The 21,774-nt window shown below is 39.9% G+C and overlaps 1 long non-coding RNA gene across 1 annotated transcript in view; it reads right to left on the reverse strand.

Moving 5' to 3' along the window:
* Positions 1 to 704, reverse strand: part of LOC149126432 (uncharacterized) — a 77,927-nt gene extending 77,223 nt beyond the window's left edge. Inside the window, exon 1 of the long non-coding RNA XR_016233636.1 lies at positions 439 to 704. This is a non-coding gene — a long non-coding RNA (uncharacterized LOC149126432). The remainder of the gene's footprint in view (positions 1 to 438) is intronic.
* Between the last annotated feature and the right edge of the window lie 21,070 nt (positions 705 to 21,774).

Raw genomic sequence — 21,774 nt, forward strand, 5'->3', positions numbered from 1 at the left:
TACCAAGAAATTAGCTATTTAAATTCTTGTAAGTCAATATATTATTTTTATCTTCTGGGCTTAGAATTAGCATGATCTCCATAGCTATTGATAACATTTTAAAACGTGTACAAGAAGTGATGAGGTTTATGCAGTGACCCAAGCTAGAGTACAGAATGTCAGTTTGGGCAGCCATAGTCTATTATCATCTCTCTCCTGAATGTTATAAATCCCTGCCAACTGCAAAGGCCTCACACTGGAACCATCCTCCACAATGCAGCTTTTTCCTTCTTAAATGTGAGACAGCTCAAATCATGTTTGCTACTTAAAATGCTAACACACTATGTATGGGTCTCCATGAGCAGCATTAGAAAATCCCACCCTTCAGCTCAGCTCTGAAGGCTTTTTCCAGTATGATCCTGAATAAACTTTGTTTTCTATGGTCTATTCCTTGCTTACCTCCTGTAGAGTCAACACTCTGGTCCTAGCAAGACTACTGTGTATCCAGCCACCTTGTGTCCTCACACAGTTCTCTCTGTCCCTCCACACTCGGGGAACTTCTGCTTTCTCTTCAGGCCTGTCTCCGTCCCAGGTTCTAACCAGACTGTATCGTGCCCAGCTCAGTGGCCGCACGGGATTGGTTACTCAGGATGGGATGACTTCAGACTCATATCTATCTCAAACACCTGCCCTGCCTCTCAGTCCTCACCCAGACTCAGGCCTCCTCATCAGTCATCTCAAACGGGGCTACACATTAGAATCACCTGGGGAGTTGTTTTTTTTTTTTCTCGCCTTTAAAAACTTACTTATTTATTTGAAAAGCAGCATTACAGAGACAGAGACAGAGAGAGAGGTCTTCTATCCCCTGGTTCATTCCCCAAATGGCTTCATCTTCCACGGCTGGGCAAGGCCAAAGCCAAGAGCCAGGAACTTCATCCAGGTCTCCCAAATGGGTGGCTTGGTACCATCTTCCACTGCTTTCCCAGGTACATTAGCGAGTTTCTGGATTGGAAGTGGAGTGGTTAGGACTTGAACCAGCATTCATATAGAATGCTGGCATTGCCAGGATGTTAACCCACTGAGCAATAAAACCAGCCCCTCGAGAGGCATTTAATGATACCAACATCTAGCCTAGTTATTCTAGATCCAAATAAAATACGGTACAGAATAAGTGTTTAATGAGCATTTTTAAGCCATCAACATATTCAACAGGATAAGATTTGATTTTTTAACAGCAATGATGCAATGTACGTTTAGCACAATCAGAATAGGTTTAATATTTGACGTGTACTTGCCCTCTTTATTTTTGACAGTAAGGGCTGCTAATAATAGGATAATATTTATTCAACTTAAAGGGATTTTTACATGGAAAAACTCATTAATCATAGTACAGCATTTTATGCATATGCACTATTTATTAAAAGGGCAGAGTCATTAGGATCGGAATGTGAGGCAGTGAATTTTTTCTTTTGTAGAAAATTAAAGGAAGCTTCAACATATATTTAAAAATTCTTATGTCCTACAAAAGGTTATTTACCATCAGAAAAAAACATATTTGGGTACAACTGATACATTTTGGATCTTGGCTGCTTCTGCTACTTTAATAGTATCCTTTGAAAGGATACTATTAAATACTCTTTCTGTCTGATTAGGTCAAGGATACAGTTTAACAGCTTTACTCATTTGGTAGTATATGAGAATTATCACAAAGTTGCTCACATTCTATATTTATTTAGCCTCCTGCTATGTCTTGGAGAAGCTGTTTTTTCTTAGAGTACCTGTGGCAGGGACCCAAGTGACAGTCCTATTACTGAGACTTAGAGGAAAGAGGTCATGAGAGAAATTTGCTGCACAGGGCATCAATATATCTGGCTGGCTTGAGGAGCTTCCACTATCAGAGAGTGTTGCTTCAAATTTGTCCGTTCTTTAGAAGGAGACATCACAATCTGTACAATCTAACAAACTTGGAATTAACCTTTGGGATATACAGCCTGTTGTCTTCCTGATTCTTAGCTAGTGAGCCAGCAGTGAATCATCTCTTTTAATGTAGAAGACAAAAAACATAAGAATATGGTTTAAGGGTCTATAAGAAAGAAATGTGAAATGTTGAAATGTTGTATGTGACTCATGCTTTCAAATATTTCCAACAAGTTACATAAGTTTAGCTGTAGTTTAATGCAAATGAATGATGTTGGGGGTGGGCCTACATCAACAGGAAAGAATGAGTCTGGCTCAAAAGGGAAGATTAGTTTTTTGCCTATCCCATTATTAACACTATTAAGACTTGGGCTGGCGCCATGGCTCACTTGGCTAATCCTCCGCCTGCGGCGCCAGCATCCCATATGGGCACCGGGTTCTAGTCCTGGTTGCTCCTCTTCCAGTCCAGCTCTCTGCTGTGGCCCGGGAAGGGAGTGGAGGATGGCCCAAGTGCTTGGGCCCCTGCACCCCCATGGGAGACCAGGAGGAAGCTCCTGGCTCCTGGCTTCGGATCGGCGCAGCGCGCCGGCCAAAGCAACCATTTTGGGGGGTGAACCAATGGAAGGAAGACCTTTCTCTCTGTTTCTCTCTCTCACTATCTAAACTCTACCTATCAAATAAATTAAAAGAAAAAAAAAACTATTAAGACTTTGGTTGACTTCATTGCTCATTGTTAGAAATCACACTGATGACATCACTGGAAGAACCAATCTACAGTGTGAAAGAGTTCTTCGTGTGTACAGTCAATAAAAATGCAGGTTTAAACTCACTCTAAAGCACTGTTCCTTGCATATTACATCAATTTGCGTAGAATCAATTCAGTGTTGATGCTAACACTCTCAGCTGATCATCTTCTTTTATATTATTGAAAATATGAGTACCAGAAGTCATTGAAGAAATCAAACATATCTTCATAATCTAAAAATGTAAGTGCTAGAGGTCTGCATTGTGGCACCGAAGGTTAAACTGCCATATGGGAAGCATCCCATATGAGCGCCAGCTCTAGTCCAAGTCCCAGCTGCTCCACTTCCCAGCTCCCAGCTCCCTGCTAATGAGCCTGAAAAGGCAGCAGATGATGGCTTAAGGACTTGAGCCCCTGTTGCCCACATGGGAGACCCAGACAGAGTTCCAGTCTCCTGCCTTCAGCCTGGCCCAGACCCAGCCACTGTGACCATTTGTGGAGTGAACCAACACATAGATGGCTCTCAATCTCTCTCTCTCTGACAGACACACACACACACACACACACACCTCTCTTTAACTCTGCCTTTCAAATAAATAAAATCTTTTTAAAAAGAAAGTGCTTCAATAAATAAAAGAAATACTTCATTGTTATTTTTGAGTCTTAAATATTTCTTACAGTCTGTCTAAATGGAAAGATAGGATCCATTGGCCACACTTTAAAAGATTACTGATACTATTACCATATTGACTTTACATATAAAGCTCCACACTCAGCAGGTTTAGGGAGGGGTCAATCAGTTACACATTAACCATAGCATACAGTTTATATGGACGTGGTACAGAAGTCATACACAAAGGTTACACTTGTAGGTAAAGCTGAGGACTGCATTTATAGGAATATATGCCAAATGGACAAACAATTGTGTATCAAGTAACAGAGAATACTTGTGTAATGTAGAACTGTCATTACATTTTTCTACAAATGTCAGACCTTTTTAAAATGATGTACTAAACATAAAATTTAGTACTTGCAGCCCTATCTTGGGCATTTTACAACCAGGAAAATATATTTGATTAGTAATTTCATTTTGAACTCTAAGCCATTTTGGCTTTGGTCCTAAAAGTAAAATTTATCTGAATAATACTAGAATATAATTCAGAAAAATACCTAGGTGTTGATGTGCAACATTTTATTTCCTAATGTAAGCTAAACTTTTATGATACAGAATTTTCTAATTATAAATTTTATCGTGATAGGCAAAATAACGTGGCCTGTGGATGGCCATTGGCTCCTCAACATGGGCCCACGCAGGCTGGAAGGGAGAACTGAACTTATTTAATTGTATATTAATACTTTCCAGGTAGTGGACATATTTTCAAAAACTGAAAAACAATCGAAGTCTAAACTATTTCTTGATTGAGGTTAATAATATTTGCAACAACAGCCAGCAGTGTTGAACCAGGAACAGATGGGAAATAACTGCCTGAGCTTGGATACCAAAGAACATGAAGAGGTGGTAAGAACTGAGCTAGGGATGCACAATGTTATTATCTCTATAATCTGAAACAGACTATATGATCCATTCACAGGACTTTACCTGGAAGTTTTGCTTTCTAAATAATATGTTCCTATGAAGATGATTCTGTGAAATGGTTTAATATTCAGAATATAGGACAATGTTATAATAATTAAAACCAATACAACACAGAATTTAGGATTGGATAAATGATGTGTAATTTTTACTTTTATTATGGTGCGAGTGACTACTTGTTGGAAATATATGATGGTAGAATTTCTGATACCATTATTGAAATATTAACCTTATATAATTAAAGGGTCATTTTATAAAAGCTCTCACATGGAATTTTATTTCCTCTAGTAAAAATAATGGAAGCTTAATTTTAGATATAGACCCCTTCTGATTAATTTAAAAACCAGTTAATTTTCTCTCCAGTAAGTCCTCGGTCTCCTAAATGTATCATATAATGTTTCACTTAAAACAAAAAACAAAAAAATGGGCTTTATTTGATGCTCATAATAAACTGCCTTGGCATGTTATCATTTAATTAACTCATAATGAGTATCCCACATGCCACATTGTCCATTCAAAGCCAGAAAGCCATAGAGCTTGCTGGGTTTGTATACATACGTTTTGTCAAGACTCTGGATACATTTAAATAGCATTCTTGACACTGTGGGGCTCTGTGAGTTTTTATATAACCATAAAGGAATGCAAACTCAAGTTTAAACAAATGCATTAAAGTATACATGGTGAAGAAATCAAATGGAATATACCGCTCTTAAATCATTCTATTTGCTTTCTCTCGTTTTCATCACCTCACGTCTTAGGTTACTAAAAGTATGTCACTCTTATCTTCAAACAAATGCCTTTGTCACTGTGTGCCAGACCCAACTAAAAATCCAATACAGCTGCATGCAGGCTTCCCCTCCGAATGCTCTACAGCACTCCAAATATTTCACTCTTTGTCTGGACTGACCCTTGCCTCCAGCTGGAGTCCTGCTCTAGCCTGAACAAAAGCCTCAGGTGACGGCTGTGTTCTTTTACGGGAGATGGTGGTTGTGAACATGCTTTCGCCACTGTGGTGACATACGGAGTTGTGAACCTTTTTTTCACACGCTGAGGCTTGCCTGGAATTAAACTGGACAATTAATCCTAAAGCTGCATACATCAGCACCAGCCCACCATTAGTGCTACATCAGGATATAAAAAAATAAAGTTGAATGCCCATTAGGCACTTCACTACCAACATAATACAATACTAATAGTACTAAAATATGACCTTTAGCATTACTTCTAAGTAAATCAAAACCTTTGCATATGAGCCCCTCTTAGGAGGAAAGATATATGTATATATTTACATATAAATATATATTTCTTTCAGGATCAGAAGGGAAAAAAATCACAGCATAAGCACTGAACAAGATAAGCACTCCCTGATTTGGAATACTTAATATATTAAGACATCCAGTGGAAATAAAAGAAATAATTATTTGAAACAATGCCCTCAAAATTAGTTAGCACATGACCTCTTTCTGATTTTATCTGACACAGAGGCTACACTTGTGACTTTTTTGCTCAGATTTAGAAATCATTTTTCTACACAAATGGAAAGGATATTTTTATATGAAGGAAGAACACTATATATATTATGGTAGAACACTACAACTGAACATTATAAAAAATTCATCATATAGCTCATGCCTTTGTCTTAGCCCATACAACCACAGTAGATAATTTTGAGTAACTGACAGGAGGAGTTGGCCAATGACAGCCAATTTTTGAGCTGTAAGAATACAGCCTTAGAGCCTGCAAAGGCTAAAATATTTAATCTCTGGCCCTTTACAGAAAACATTTGTTAATCCCTGATCTAAAAGATTCAGAAATAGGCAAGATTTCTCACTTGGCATGAAAAAAAATGTTCAACTCTAAACACCTAAGGGAATTTATACATGCTGAGGACAAACAGAATGACTCAAAAACAGGAAATACTGTGTGGCCACACCAAAGTGCTCTAGCTGATTTGAACAGTGGACCAACACGCTTGGTGGGGTGTGCATCTTGTCCTCACAATAAGTGGGAATTTATGTTTGGAACACTGTGCCTCCAGCTACTTAAGTGGAGAGCAGGTGCTTTATCACACTTCTGGGCAAAGTCTGCAACTTGATAGGCAAACAGTATTCAATGGTCAAGAGCTTGACTTCCAGAGCTAGTCAGTTCAAGTTTCATGTCCACCACTTATTAGCCATAAATATTCAGTGACTGCGTTGCTCTTACGAGCTTTAGCTTCCCCATCTGGAGAATAAGGAAATTATAAATAACAGTGTCTGCCTCAAAGAGTTGCTTCAAGGCTTAAATGAATTAAGATGTATGAATTACCGAAAACAGTGTCCTGTAATACATGCTAGGAAACATTAGCCAGCACTGGCTTCTTCAAGCTTGGATTTAAGCCAAGAGTTAAGGCTTCAGGATAGACTTCAGAATCCTGAGAAATTAGGACATTAATTTCAGAGCTCATTTAGTTCATATCCTTTATTTCTTGGACAAGGAAACTGAGGCAACCGGACAATGATTTGCCAAGCTTCTGAACTGGTACTGTAGGTTTTAGTGTAAGTACCCATCCATACAGGAATCCTCATGGGGAGATGTCATCAAGCATATTTTGTGTTCTGGAAACAAAATATTAGGTATGAAAAGCTATGGAAAATAGAATGATTTCATTGAGAAAAAAGGACTAGTGGATAATAAGGACCATACTAAGTATGCCTGCTTTCCCTCTATCTCATGGGAATTCCGTGAACACAGCGCTGTATCCCTCCCATGGTCAAAAGACTGAAGACTGTAATATTGCTGTTCAGGTAATATTCTTTTGACTTCTCTTGCAAGAAGGAGAGTTTTAGAATTGATTTCTTATATTTAAGAGTCTGTTTTAGCCACCTATTGCTAAACCTTGACATCAGTCATCTATTTCACTAAGACAGTAATACTGAGGTGGTTTTTTAAGTAACTTTTTATGGGGAATGCTGCTCTGTGACTGTTTAACAATCTTAGAATAAATCTATTTTGTTCTGGACAATATTATGTACTTGCTGTATTTCAAGCAGAAGCAGTTTTGTCTTACAGTTAACTGGTTCTTCTAAGAGGAAAACACTAAAATTAGACTCCTCTGGAACTAGTCATCCCTATAAATTCTATATCAATTTATTTAATAAAAGGAGAGATTTTCTTAGAAGGAAGAGAAAGAAGGAGGGAGAGGGGGGAGAGGGAGGGAGGGAGAAAGGGATGGAGGAAAGGGGAAAGTAGGAGGAGGCAAGTTACTCATGGCCTTCATTGGTTGAAACTCCAGTAGACAAATCAACACTCAAAGGATTAGCTTGCATTTGCTTGTTTGTGAATAACAAGTCAGAGATTGCTTTGAGCCAAAAAAGTTATTTAAGGCCATGGTTCCCAAATGAGCAAGTAGATGGTAACTTATCATAGGAGATCAATTAAATAGGAGGTTATAACAAGAGTTTTTAACCCTTATTTTTTGGTGCCAGGTGCTACTTCAGTTGTCTGACAGTGTCCATTCTAAGCAAAATGTTTTTGGGATGGGTGTTTGGCCTCACAGTCAAAGGACAGTAACAATTCCTAGGTCTCACATCAGATGGAGTGCTTGAGTGTGATACCTAAGAAGCCAAAGACAACCAAGCAAAAGCATTATTCTTTTTTGGGGGTGAAAGGTAAATTGTATTTTAAAATTGATTTATTTATATAAAGAGAACAGATTTCCTGTATTTCATATACAGTTTTAAGAACATAACAATACTTCATACCCTCCCTGCTCCGTCCTTTCTTATTTTTCTTTTAATTTTTGTGACAACATATTTTCAATTTACTTTATAATCTGAAGCTTAATCCTCCACTAAATAAGAACTGAACAAGCAGAAAGTAGAAAGACCACTGTTCCTCAAGAGTACAGACAAGGTCTCTAAACACTAATCAAATCTTATGATGTCAATCTCACTCATACACATTACATTTTTGTACTCCATACATTTGCTACAACAAGTCAGAGAAAATAAATGATATTTGCCTTTTTGGGATTGCCTCATTTCACCAAGTATAATAGCCTCCAGTTGCATCCATTTTGTTGTGAAAGACAGGGTTTCATTCTTCTTTTTTTTTTTAGTGGCTGAGTAGCACCCCATTGTGTATATATACCACATTTTCTTTATCCAGTCATCAGTTGATGGACATCTGGGTTGAATCAGTATCTTAGTTATTGTGAACTGAGCTGCTATACCATAGAGTTACTGAGAACACTCTCATATGCTGATTTCATAGCTTTGGAGTATGCTACAGCTGATCACATGGCAGGTCACTTTTGAGATTTCTGAGGAATCTCTATACTATCTTCCCTAATGGTTGTACTACTTTACATTCCCACCAACAGGGGTTTTCTCCACCTTTTCCAACACCTTTTCCTTCACATCTTTATCAGCATTAAAAAGCAATATTCTTTAAAAATTTATTTATTCAATATAGAGAGAGACTCTAGCTTCCTGCCAATGCAGACCTAAGGAGGTGATGATGATGGATAAAGTAGTTGCCTGTCTCTCACATGAGAAACCTGGTTTGAGTCTCTGATTTAGGTTTTGGCTCTGGCCCTGGCACAGCCCTGACCATTGCAAGCATCTGGGGGGTGAGACAATGGAAGAGAACACTCTCTGTCTTTGTCTACCAAATAAATAAGTAAAATTCTGAAGAATCATGTTTCTGTTTATTTCTTTACTTCTTAGAGAAAAAACTTTTTACTTTTAAATAATTCTAGATTCATGGGAAGTTGCAAAGAAGGTTGCCAACTTTCTCCAGTATTATCATGAGAATATACAAACCGGGATGCTGACATTGGGACAATCCACATAAGTTATGCGTATTTCAACAGTTACATGTGTACTGATGTGTCATATGTCTCTGTGTGTGCCTGTATGTCTGTGTGTAATTCCATGCAGTTTTATTAAATATGTGGCCGTGTGAACCCAGGATGACAACCAACATGCAGAACTGTTCTATCATTCAGGCTTCATTGTGATCCTTCTGTCTTGACACATTCCCCACTCTAATCCTTGGGAACCACTAATTTACTATTAATTTTTATGATTTTTTATTTCAAAAATGGTATCCGGTATTACTGAGACCTCTTCAAACTCTTTTTTTTTTTTTCATTTAGCATAATCCCCCTGAGGTCCATCCCCATTGTTGTGGGTATCATATCTTTAACTCCTGTTTATTGATGAATAGTAGCCCATGGTATAGATGTCCCTCAGTTTAACCATTCTCCTCTCAATGGACATCTGGCTTGTTTCCACCTTTTAGCTATTGCAAATAAAAGCCACTGGCTTTTATTTGAACATAGGCTTTAATTTTTCTAACATATATGCCTTAAAATACAATTGGTGGTATAGTCAATCCATATTTAATCCTATTTGAAACTTGAGTTTTTCAGAGTGACTCAGCAACTTTCATCAGTAATATAAAATATTCCAGTTTGTCTTCATCCTTTCCAGCAGTTATTCTTAGCCCCCTCCCTTTTTCTTTCTTTTCAAGTCAGTTTGAAAGGTGAGTGGTGCCATCGATCTCATTGTGGCCTTAATTTGCACTTCCCTAAAGGCTAAAGGTGCTGGACATCTTCTCAGGTGGTACAATCTTCTAGCTGACATTTGTATCTACATCGGGTGAAACTTTTTGTCATGTATTTGAAGCATGTTGATCATTTTAATTGTTGCATTCTGGGACATCTTTATATAGTCTAGATCCAAGTCATTTGCCAGACATAGAATTTACAAACATTTCCTCCCATGCTATAGTTGTCTTCTCAGCCTCTGAACAGGTCCTCGTTACTGAGTAAAGACTTTTACTTTTGATAAGATCCAACTTATCAATTTTCCCTTTTCCAGATTATGCTTTTGGTGTCAATTCTAAAATCTTGTCATTTAACCATAGATCCTGAAGATTTTTTCCTAAATGCTTTATAGCTTTAGGTTTCATATTTCAGTTTTTGTCCATTTTAATTAATTTTATAAAGGTGTGAAGTTTATAACAAAGCTCAATTTTTAAAGTTATGGATATCTAATTCTCCAGTACCAATGTTAAAGGACTAACAGAAACATATTTTTGAAAGCATAAGTTACATAGTATTAGAAATGAAACCAATTTCTCTGAAAGTTATCAAATGTTTTAAAAATAAACATTTTGTGATTTTAACACATTAAATAAAATCTATCAATACAATAACTACCCTCGGTCCAAAACTTATCCTTGGTACAAAAACTTTATGTTTTTTTTTTTTTGTTTTTGTTTTTTTTGTTTTTTGACAGCCAGAGTTAGACAATGAGAGAGAGAGACAAAGAGAAAGGTCTTCCTTCCATTGGTTCACCTCCCAAATGGCCACTACGATCAGGGTGCTGTGCCAATCCGAAGCCAGGAGCCAGGTGCTTCCTTCTGGTCTCCCATGTGGGTGCAGGGCCCGAGCACTTGGGCCATCCTCCACTGCCTTCCTGGGCCACAGCAGAGAGCTGGACTGGAAGAGGAGCAACCAGGACAGAATCTGGCGCCCCAACTGGGACTAGAACCTGGAGTGCCAGCGCCGCAGGTGGAGGATTAGCCTATTGAGCCGCGGCATCGGCTGAAAAACTTTATGTTTCTAAGCATGTACAACACCTAAGTTTTCAGAAAAATGTGTGTGATTTCTATTAGTCTTAATCTTTAGATAATGCAAATACCTATTGTGCTGAGTTGTCTATATTCATAATCAAAATAAATTCTGAAGTTTTGTCAAGCATTATTGCAAATGATGGTGCTCTTTTTCCCCACACCCACTTTCAAGAATCCCAGGTTAAGAACCCCTGATTTAGAAGAATGATGGGTTTATTCCCTGTGGTTCTAGAGATAGTTAAGCTGAAATAAATCGGTGAACACCACACTACCAATAACTGATACCTGGTTCATATCTCAGCTGAAATCATACAAGGGCATTATAACAATTAGCTGTCTGTGTATGTTCCTCAGCTGCCTGGTAAAGAAACGCATTTCTTTTTCCTGAAAATTTCTCCAACAGCCTGGGCAAGCACTCGCCAAGAAGACAACTGGGAGGACTGTAACTGACGATAGTTAAGACCCTTCCATAGGGCTAGTGAGTTCTTTGGCTCTGGAGAGAAAGGGTGTTAGGACCTCATACACAGATTTCGATCAAGAGATCCGCAACCTCAACTAGACCCATGGGAAAATAAGTACTCTGAGAGTCTAATTCCAGGTCCCCCAGCCAAAGGACTTCGGAAGTGGTTGGTAATGTTTCCTCCCTGCTTTCTAAAGCATTCATGAGACTGCTGACTGGTCAACAGCAAGACTGTGCAGTTGTCAACACGACATGTAAATTCGTCTCCAGAACGGGGAAAGCACTAGCGTTTAGTAGCACAAGGTTGTCCTGTTTTGACAGCATTTTAGTTCAGGGTTCAAGAGTAATTACTGGAATAAATCATCAATAGGTGGTGGCGATATTGATTTTGTGTCAGCACCTGAGTAAACTATAACCCAGCCTCTGTCTGAAGCCATGTTCATTGTCTTTTGTGCTTTCGTTTTGAATTGCTGTCCCAAAAAGGCTTTTTAGCTCCCACATGAAATTGCCTACTGAGATGCTTTTCCCAGGAAACCTCACTGCCCAGATCACCTCTTCCCTCCCCTGCTCTCCCCTGAACAGTCTCCCTAGACCATTTTACAGCACTCTCTTAACTAGTGTGAAATGCTAATATGGATTGCTGTGATTTCTCAGCAAAGCCAAAGGAAAATGTGATTACTGGTCAGAGGGTTTCATATTAGCACTTGCTTCTGCTAATTTAAAAATAGGTTGGACTGTAGGAAAACCAATTTCCTCCCTTAACATTAGTTTGTTCTGCTGTTCTTTGTTTAATAAATATCCTATGGATCCAAACTAATATGAAGAGGAAGAGAGCTCATTCTATTCAATGCGAACTCAAAATCTAGCCAGATTTAATATTTTTGAAAACAACTTTAAACCTGATTTTCAAACCAAAATAAAAGAACTTACCTGGTTTTTAATTTTATTTTTTTGGCTGGCTGGCTCAAATAGAAAATCTCTTTGATGTTCCAAGCCTATTAAACATGAAGATAACTCTGAATGAATGTCAAGACACTGAATCCAGATACTCTCACCTTAAATACACTCAGATTAAATAGCTTTTGCTTCTCTGGATGATAACAAAAGACAGATAACGAAGCAGAGCACAAAAACCAAAGCTACTGCATTTGCAGAACAACAAATCTGCATCTCATTTAAGTCGTCTCCTACATTTTGATGAGGACTAGATACGTGTGTATACCAGAAAAATTACTCTTCTCATCCTCTTTCATTGTGTTTTGTATTTGGATAAATGTTTCTGAATTTTCTAGTTCAAAATTCAGACTCCCTCCTTATTCTCAACAGTTTTTTGCCTGTGTTGACCCATTTGTATACACGGAGCTCTCCTTCCCTGCTGTATACTCCAGGCCCTTCTCTGTCATCAACCCTTCATTCTCTCCATTTCACCACGTGTTTGCTTCTACTTGTAGCCAAGATTCTCAGAGCATCAAAGAAAACTTAGGATAAATTTTAATAATTGTATAATTTTAGCATTTGTGTATCACTTTACATTTTATTAAGCTGTTATTTTTAAAAGATGTATTTAGCTATTTATTTGAAAGGCAGACTGTCCAAGGGGTGGGGCAGTGAAGGTGAGAGAGGGAAGTGGAGAGAGAGAGAGAGAGAGAGAGAGAGAGAGAGAGATGGGAACATTCCATCCCTGGTTCACTCTCCAAAGGGTCACAACACCCATGTCTTTACCAGGCTGAATCCAGGAACCAGCAGCTCCATCCTGGTTACCCACATGGGTGGCAGGGGCCCAAGTACCTAGGCCAACTTCCACTGCTTTCCCACACATTGCAGGTGTCGCTCCCCCTCTTCATGGAGGAACGACACTAAACCCTGCCTAGGCTTCCTATCCGAGTCATGACACCATTATGTCGCTCCCCGTCTTCGTGGAGGAACGACACAGGACCCTGCGCTGTTCTTTCGTCTGCTCGGCCCTTCCCGGGTTTGCTGCTGGTTCTTCCCGGGTTGGCTGCTGGTCCTTCCCGGGTTGGCTACCGTCCCTTCCACCTCCGTGGAAGGGCGGTTCCCTCTGCCACATTCTCCACTTCCGCAGGGGAGCGGCACACCGCCGGCCAGCTCTCTCGGGGGCTGCACAGGTGTTCCCCTTAGATGTTCCCCTTAGATGTTACTGGTGCATGTTGTCTCTCTCCTCCTTTATAGTCCTCTTCCACCAATCCCAACTCTGCTACCCACACGCCGAGTACGCTGCTCTCCTCCAATCAGGAGCAGCTCCTACAGTTTATTGGTTGAACTGGAGGCAGCTGAGCAGAAGCTGTTTCTCCCTTCTCAGAGCCATATTGTGGGAGAGCAGATGCATAGAATAAGTCTTAATTCCAATAACTTAGTCTAGTCCGAGTTGCTCCCCACAGCAGGGAGCTGGATCCTAAGTACAGAGTAGCTGGGACTGGGACTGGTGCTCTGATATGGGATGCCAGCAGCTCTAGCAGTGACTTAACCCACTGCACCACAATGGCAACTCAGGTTATTATCGCTATATTTTACCAATAAAGAAACAGAACATTATGTTCTTAAAATTGCATCCACAAATCACATTGCATCTGTTAAAAAGTAATTACAAATCCAAATTTAAAGATTTTTTAAGAAGAAAAAAATAAATGGAACATCGAAGAATTAAGTTATGGGCTCAAGCAAGATCAAGCATTCCTTACAGCAGGGTATTCTTGAACTCTTGTTTTCTGCTGATCTTTCACTCTTTACTACTGGTTAAGAAAAAATCTCTCTTTGATTATGAATGTTTTCCAGGTCTCTCAACTCTTTCACCTTTTGTGTTGAGTTTTCTCTTTCTTCTGCCCACGTCAGGTACCCTTGGTTCCATATCTAATTGTGTGTGTTTGGGTTGCCAGGAATACCCCTGGATCTCACAGATAAATCCCATACAACTCATGTACTTGTATATTTGAATCTTTGCCTAGAAAAATTATTAAAGAATGGAGGTCCTTTAATAGATATTACTCTTTTGTAACTGCGCCAAAAGAACGCATGCTTCACCCCAGCACAGTGCCTTGAAGATAGCAAGCATTCAATAACTATTTGTAGGATGAATTGGTGACTATACATTTAGAAATCTCTGACATGCCATCAAAACATTTCCAAGCCTTCTCTAGGGAGTGTCAGGCTAATGTAAATGTGAGAGAAAACTCAGCAAATGTCAACAGGCTATAAATAATCACTTGGTCTATCAGTGTAGGGAATTTACATATACAGACATTTCCTTTGATGAATGCTAAAGCTCATAATGAAAAGGAACATGTATTCAAAGAATGAAACATCTGAACTAACACAGTGAAAAATCACGATTTGGGGATCAAAGGCCCGGCTTTGCATCTCAGCTCTGTCACTTTCCTTAGACCAGCTATCGAATCTTCCTGAGCTTGTTTCCTTGTTTTCAAACAGGCTTGATAACATCCCCTCACACGATTATTGTGAAACTCAAATGAGATAACGCCTGCTGAGTGCCTTTGGACACTGAATGGGCACTATACACTCCTACGTTTCACTTCTTTTTTTCTAGTAAGTCCTGAGGGCAACATCCAAGTTTTATCTTTAAAGGATTGACAAGTCATTGAATTGATACAGATACAAAAGTCCCTAGAAGCATATTACAGATTTGGCAACTTCAAAAACTACTACTATTTTAAAGATTTATTTTGAGATTCTGATGTCTCTTAAGCCCTAATTTGGGCATAAATAGGATTCTGCCCAATTGGAGTCCTTTCACAAATGTGGGTACTTAAAAAATGGGTGGAAAATGGAATTAAAAGATGCTTCTTTTGGTGAAAAAATTGAAATCCATGCATAGTTTATTCATAATAAACTTTCTCCATGAATTTAAGAATAATTTATTTATTTGAGAGGCACAGAGAGGGAGAAAGATAGCTCCTATCTGCTGGTTCACTCTCCAAATGCCCACAGTGGTGGAGGATAGTTAGTGGTCAAAGCTAGGAGCCAGGAACTCAGTCCAGGCCCACCATGTGGGTGGCAGAAACCCAAGTATTTGAGCCATCACTGCTGTCTCCCAGGGTCTGCATTAGCGAGAACCTGCAGTTAGGAGCCCAAACTCATAATCCACGCAGGCACTGTGGTAGGGAACGGAGGCCTCTTAACTAATAGGCCAGCACTCATTCCAGCCACGAACTGCTTGGGGACCCCTCATAGGCCTGGATTTCACGTTCAATTTGCACCAAAATAACTTCCATTAACTTTTCAAAGTACCCTCACATATTCACACGTCTAAATCTTCAGCTACATTCTCGAAACAAGGGGAGAAAAAGAGTAAGATGTGGTCCCTTTCATCAGGAGTTCAGTTTTGGGGGGAGGAGTGGCACACATGCAAGCATTCAATCACAGCTGAGTAGATGAATGGAAGTGTAGAAGTATGGGTGGGTGGGCAAGTGTCCAAAGTGTTCAAAGAAGTGGAAGCCAGAAAGGCTGGGGGAATTTCAGATGGTATCTCAGAAAATTTCTAACAGTTGAACTCTCCTTGAAATTCATTGACACTTTTTCCACCTGCATAAATATTTTGGAGATGAACAACAAATAGTGTGATTTAGTCCAGGCCCCAAGGTGGCCTTGCTTCTGACCCTGAGCGCTCAGTTGTTGCCTTGACTTTTTTTTTTTTTTGCTTTGATTTCTTAAAAATGATTTTATTTATTTGAAAGGCAGAGTTATGGAGAGACAGGGAGAGATGGAAAGAGAAAAAGTGAGATCTTCCATTCGTAGTTTCTCTCCCCTGATTGGCTGCAACAGCCAGGGGTGAAAGCGGCTGAAGCCAGGAGCCAGGAGCTTCATCTGAGTCTCCTATGTGGGTTCAGAGGTCCAAGTATTTGCACAATCTTCCACTGCTTTCCCAGGGGCATTAGCATGGAGCTGGGTCAGATGTGGAGCAGCTGGGACACAAACTGACACCCATGTGGGGCTGCACTGCAATGCTGGCCCCTTTCTTGCATTATTACAGTTCCTTCGGCCTCTTGGTGTAGCTTCACTAACGTGTATCATCTAATACTGTGACTCAGCCCCTACTTATAGGTAAAGGTCTGCTGCCTGCTCTCCTTACTCACACCAAGCAAATACAGCTACAGATCTGGTTTAATAATGTTTGTTCTGTCAGCTATTTCCACGATATGTCAACTCAGAGATAGTACTACCATCTAGGGTTGGGGAGATCTCAATGCTGCACAGTCAGGTGAATGAACTAGCTCCGAAAAATTACATCAAAGGACAGAAAGCTTGAGAGTTGACAATTATTTCTTGATGATACAATACTATAAACAATAGAAGGAGCAGGCTGATCTATCTCAGCCAATATTTCATGGACATTCATATACATACTTCTAATTAAATTCTTGTCAACACTATGATAAGGATATTATGAGAAAGCTTGGTGCAGAGGTAGGCCCAGAAATTTAACACAAAAGTCTGCCTGATTCCAAGGTCCAGGCACCTAGGTCTTAACCATGATGTGTTCTGCCTCCTGGTTCCTATCCAGCCTCCAACAATACTTTTTAGAGTTTTACTTTCTGGTGTTTTCCAGAACTTTTCAGTGACCAAGTCTAATGTCTTTCTCAATGGATTCATGGTTTTGAGACTCTTCTGTTCCACAATTTTGAAAATTTATTGGTGTAGGGCATCCAGTAACTCAGATTTCTCCTCTAAGCTCCTCTGATCCTCTGTACTGAAGAATCTTAAATTCCTTGTCAATGTGTTAAGTGAAGCAAGCACTTCCTACCTATGTTCCTTTAATGCTGTAAGTTTTTTAAGATTTTTAAAATTGTATTTATTTGATAGGTAGAGTTACAGACAGTAAGAGGCAGAGACAGAAATAAAGATCTTCCATCTGCTGATCACTCCCCAAATGGCCCCAATGGCTGGAGTTGGGCCAATCCAAAGCCAGGAGCCAGCAGCTTCTTATGGATCTCCCACATGGGTGCAGGGGCCCAAGGACTTGTGCCTCTTCCACTGCTTTCTCAGACCATTAGCAGGGAGCTGGATTGGAAGAGGAGCAGCCAGGACTAGAACTGGTGCCTATACAAATGCTGGCCCTGTAGGAGGAGGCTTAGCTTGCTATGCCACAGCACCGGCCCTGCTATATATATTTTGATAATAAAATATCCCAAGTGGGATATATTCTGTGAATATCTTAAGGGTGGTGAGTGGGAAAAAGCAACAAAAAAATAAAGGCTAAACACTCAGGAAGCAGGGGCATTCAGTTCCATTGGTCCATCTGCTGGTGGTCTAATTCTGCCTCCTATGTTTAGAGACTTCACAGACTCAGCATCTGAGGGTACCAGTTTAGCCCTCAAAGTGGTAGATGAGCTGAGATACTTGAAAATACACTAAAAGGGAGATCTTACTCCAAATGTCTTGTTCATAAAACAAGAGAGCCTATAGGCAGGAGTAATTCTGAACTGGCCATTCATGGACATCACTAAGGCCTGAAGTGTTTGCATCTTTCTGCTCTTAAATCCACAGATCATTTTTCAACAGTGGATAAAGCTTCACCTTCAACCTGGTAGGCTTCCATCATGGAAACACCCATGGCTTCAGCAGATCAGAGCCTCACATCTACATACCGCACAGAACAGAAGGGAACAGGATATTTTTTTCTAGAAGCTTCCCCATTGCCCTTGGATCCCTTGTATTACATCTCACTGAACTAAATTGGGTCACTGAACTTTCCTATACCAGTTTCTACCCAAATTGTTCTGAATACCACCATGATTTGTTTGCATAGGCCTGGGTTATCATGGCAGTCATGACAGTAAGGAGAATTGGGCTGTCCTTATTGGCTGAGACTCCCGTGCACTTGCCTCTTAGCTGACGATGGTGCCATGTTTTACCGGAAGAAGACAGAGGTATTGAGAATGGGGTATTGAGGGGGAGTGGACAATCAACAACCAGCAAACACATTAACCAGAAAGATGTAAGAAAAAGCACTGGATCAATACTCTTTGTGAAGAACATATTAAAACCCTGAGCATGTCTAACAGAATGTTGTTTATGATACATGCTTTTTATATATGTAGTCCAATTCTCTCAAGTTTTTTAGAGGAATAAATTCCTCTTGTCACTTTTTTGAAATTCTTCCAGTTGGCCGGCGCCACGGCTCACTAGGCTAATCCTCCACCTAACGGCGCCAGCACACCAGGTTCTAGTCCCGGTCAGGGCGCCGGATTCTGTCCCGGTTGCCCCTCTTCCAGGCCAGCTCTCTGCTGTGGCCCGGGAGTGCAGTGGAGGATGGCCCAAGTGCTTGGGCCCTGCACCCCATGGGAGACCAGGAGAAGCACCTGGCTCCTGCCTTCGGATCAGTGCAGTGCGCCGGCTGCAGTGAGCCAGCTGTCGCGGCCATTGAAGGGTGAACCAATGGCAAAAGGAAGACCTTTCTCTCTGTCTCTCTCTCTCACTATCCACTCTGCCTGTCAAAAAATAAATAAATAAATAATAAAGTTAAAAAAAGAGAAATTCTTCCAGTTAACTAGCAACAATATCATTATTAACAAAGGAGCATTTTCATATGACTTCATTTTTGGCTTGAAAGCATTTGTGCATTCACTAAATATTTTTAGCACATAATATGTAAATGATATTGCATTAGTTCCATGAGGAATACAGATAGAAAAGATTCCATGACAGAATTTAAGAAACAATGGGAGAACATATTTTTAAACAGTGCATAAAAAGAAGTGATGCATGCCTCAATGTAAGTGCAAACAACTCCAAAAGTCTGTATGTAGTTAGAGAATTTCTGGCATTATGCACTAGACAAGAACATGGGATGGTAATATTTCTGAACCCGCATGTTAACCACTTGAAAATTGGTTATGTAATCAATAGGAAAGGAAGCAGCCAGTGTGATATGGCTGAAGGGATCTGATTGATGAAAAACTTAATATTTAGTCTGCCTGGAGAGTAGTGTGTGTGTGTGTGTGTGTGTGTGTGTGTGTCAGGGGGTATACATGGGAGAGTTGCAGAGAGTGAGTATGTTAGGTTCCTACTGGGGAAACAGAAACCAGTATTTGTTCTTAAGTAAAGTAAATGTGATGCAAAGCCTTATTTACTTAGCTAAGGGAAGTGCAGAGACGCTGCACATTGACAGCTACACAACCTGCAGGTAGGCCCAGCCGGAAGCTGCAGAGGTGCAGGGCAAGGCAGGGCAGTGGTGGTAATAGAGATCGGAAGCCTGAGTCACTCAGCAGAACACAAAGGAAAAGGCAAAGCCATGGGACCAAGCCTCTGCCCACAGCACCCTCTTTCACAGGCGACAGAGGACATCTGGCAGATCTAAAGATGATGAAGGCATTGATAGATCATCGTGACTGAAGGCTGCATGCGGGGACTGGGATGAAGTAAAATGAGCTGGACAGAAAGGATCCCGGTAATTGTTTAAGTGAAGCAGCAACTGAGGAAACTGATGCCCCCCTGGGAGACTGGCTATACCATGGGAGAGCCTGGAGCCAGAGCCAAAGCCTAGCATCTTCCCAACGAAACCAGATAATGAAGCTGGCCCAAACCTAAGAATCACTCCACACTCTCGTATCCTCCCTGACTCAGTGTAGACTCCTCTTTCATTTCTGTGTCAAAATATAAAGGCATACACTCCAGACATTTAATTGCATATTTAAGGAACACAGGTTAGTCGGACTTTCCATGTCAGAGTCTCTGGTGGACTTAAACCAGTGCCTGTGTTTCTTACCAGTATAATCCCTATTTATATAGACACTTTCCTAGCATGGTAAGATAGCACAAGTCTTTACATACAGCTGGAATATCAATTGCCACCCAAAAGACCAAACTGCATTGTTTAATTCTGGCCATATTTCACAAGGATGGAGACTATAAACACAGGGGTGAGCATGGAGCAGGGCAAGAGCAGATGATGTAATGCCTATGAAATAACCCAAGGGGATACAAATGAGTTCACATTTCAGTGTCCGAACCCCAACAATTTAACAGCTGTGTGCCTTCTCATCCTTGTCCTCGCCTAATTACTCAGGCTCTTTCAATGTTTCTTATCACTCTGGTGCTTTTGAGCCTCCTCCCAAAGGTTAGATCCTTTCAACAGATTCTTTCCAATGACTACACTTGCTGTAGTGTCCTTGGAGGAGATGAATGCTTCTTCAAAACAATAACACTGCTTTCGGGGATGACTGTAGCTACCTAAAGCAGACGCGCTGTAGGACTGACTACAGACCGCAACTCTCCCCTCCCCTCGGTAAAACAAGAAGAAATAAAGACGACGACTTTTCTGTGTAGGCTTGTTATGCTGCAACTCGTATGAAATGAAACTCCTATGTATTCATCTCCTTTAGTAGCATGCCTTTGTAAGTTGCCCGCTCTGTGGTTTATAAATTATTTTAAACTCTTACACGACTACTCAAAAATATAAATGTGTGTGTTAATATTGTAGACTAGGACTGCTGATAATACAAGGGAAATTTAACTAGCTTATAAATGTTAAAATGTAAAAGCAAAGGAAGCCTTGCTATTCATCTTCTCTGCAATATTCAGACATTCATGAAATTGAAAGTTAATGTACCAGGGACTTTCATGATCTGACCCATTCCATCCTATCTATTAGATTCTCAAAGCACAGGAGACAGAGGACCAATATGTCACCAACACAGGACTGGAAAGGTCACAAAAACGAAGCATCAATAAAGCACTACTTCTGAATTAAATTTCACAGTGCTCAGCAGAAAATATGTTCCATGAGCTAGGAATATTTGTAAGAATGGAACTGACATCTAGCTACAACTTGAAGAAAATAGCAAAGTATGTCTTGATTCAAAACATTATGTGAGAATTATGGACTTAGCTGGAGAGGAGGAAGGAAGGGGCAATCAAGCAGAGAGATTTGCAAATAGTCAGGGATAGCCTGGAAAGAATGGAGGGGCTGAGGGGGGAGGGAGAAGTGACAGAGAGGAGAGAGAGTGCAGGGACATTTTATGTTGTAGAATATTAGGAGAATTCTCCCAAAAGCACTCTTGTCAGTAAAATCAATTGGAGTTAAGTACCCATTAAAAGACAGAGATTCACATCTTTTGGTTTTACATCTCTTCCAATAAGAGGAGACAAATATTAGTTTAGATAATTATATGAATAAAATTAAATATGTCCCAAATATCTTTAAAAGGAATGTGATAAGCATTACACTGGGAAAAAAGACTGTTAAGAAAGAGGAGGAAACTTTATTATAAAGTTTACTTTTGTATCTAAAATACATGAGTCCCACAAACATTTATTAATGATGATCTTTTATCATACATATTATGTTTTTCTTCTCTTCTTTTGATGACTGAATCAATTCTCCCTTGCTTTTTCTAAATATATCACATACTTTAACTTAAAATATTTAAATAATTAGGGCATTAGTTTGACAGTTGAAAAAAAGAAGTGAAAAATAACCAAAAT

Source organism: Oryctolagus cuniculus, chromosome 5 (assembly GCF_051225735.1).
Source record: "Oryctolagus cuniculus isolate XC-2025 breed Fujian yellow rabbit chromosome 5, ASM5122573v1, whole genome shotgun sequence".
NCBI classification, from domain to species: Eukaryota; Metazoa; Chordata; class Mammalia; order Lagomorpha; family Leporidae; genus Oryctolagus; species Oryctolagus cuniculus.